This window comes from Chrysochloris asiatica, unplaced genomic scaffold (genome assembly GCF_000296735.1).
Source record: "Chrysochloris asiatica unplaced genomic scaffold, ChrAsi1.0 scaffold00102, whole genome shotgun sequence".
Classification (NCBI taxonomy): domain Eukaryota; kingdom Metazoa; phylum Chordata; class Mammalia; order Afrosoricida; family Chrysochloridae; genus Chrysochloris; species Chrysochloris asiatica.
Genome location: NW_006408620.1, coordinates 5,010,792 through 5,011,864, shown reverse-complemented (window position 1 = coordinate 5,011,864; position 1,073 = coordinate 5,010,792). Strand labels below are relative to the sequence as shown.

Genomic DNA, 1,073 nt, shown 5'->3' with positions numbered 1-1,073 from the left:
CCTACAGTGCCAAATTATGTCAAGCCTAGGTGAGTCATGCCAGCCGCTCTCCAGGAAAAGTGGGATGAAAGCCAAACTGTGGGTGCTGTGGCGAAATGGGTGCTGTTGGCCTTGCTTCCATTGGGTGGGGGCAGGGGGGGTGTTTAATTGGAGGCCTAAGGAAAGGGGGGGTGTTTGGACAGCTTTGACCTCCAGGCGGTGGGACAGGTGAAAAGAAAATTGGTTCTGTTAAGATTGATTTTGTGAGAAGCTTACAGTATGTTTTGAGCCTTCTAGGCCATCCAGAATGCTGCTGTAGCAAGATTGGAAATTTTGGATTTAAGTGCTTAGTCTTAATCCCTTAGACAAGACAACCATCAGGGCCATTCCTGTGGCATTATTAATGATGACGAGCGAGCGAGCGCTTGGAATCCTGTGGGCCAGGTGGGCCCCATGGCTCTTTCCCAGCAGCAACTCAACAGCACTTAACAACTTATAGAGCTGAGTGACTTTAATTATGGTTTGAGTTGTAGCTTTGCTCTGCTCCGCCTTTTCTGAGTCGTTTCTCCCTCATGAACAGAAATTCTCATTACCCTTAAGGTTCCTATCCCATCTTTCAATTTGCTCTTGTCGATTTCATTCTTTATTGTTGTTAAGTGCTGTCGAGTCGGTTCCGACTCATGGTGACCCACCCTGTGTAGGGTTTCTGAGGCGTGAAATCTTCACAGGCAGATCTTGAGAGAGCAGTGTTCAAGGTAGACATCCTTTACTAGTTCAGCTAAATTATGGCTTTGCTTTAAGACAACTTCAGGGGATACTTTTGGTTTACGGTTTAAAGGTGATCTCGGGGCAATAGTCTCTGGGGTTCATGCAGCCTCTGTGGCTCCAGAAAGTATGTTCTTGTTATGAAGTACTGTAGAGTCGGTTCCGACCCATAACGACCCCCAGAAAATACAGAGTCCATGAAAGTATGAACTTCTGTTCTGCTTTTTCCCCTTTGGGTCAGGATTCCGCTATTATTTATTAAAATGTTTATAATGGTAGCTGAGAACTGTGTAGTTCTTTGGGTCTCATGGTAAAAGAGTCAGTTGTTC

The 1,073-nt window shown here is 45.7% G+C and overlaps 1 protein-coding gene across 1 annotated transcript in view; it reads left to right on the top strand.

The window, feature by feature from the left end:
* The window catches only part of SNX29 (sorting nexin 29), a 567,324-nt gene that overhangs the window by 50,296 nt on the left and 515,955 nt on the right, over positions 1 to 1,073 (top strand). The gene's annotated exons all lie outside the window — the stretch shown is intronic.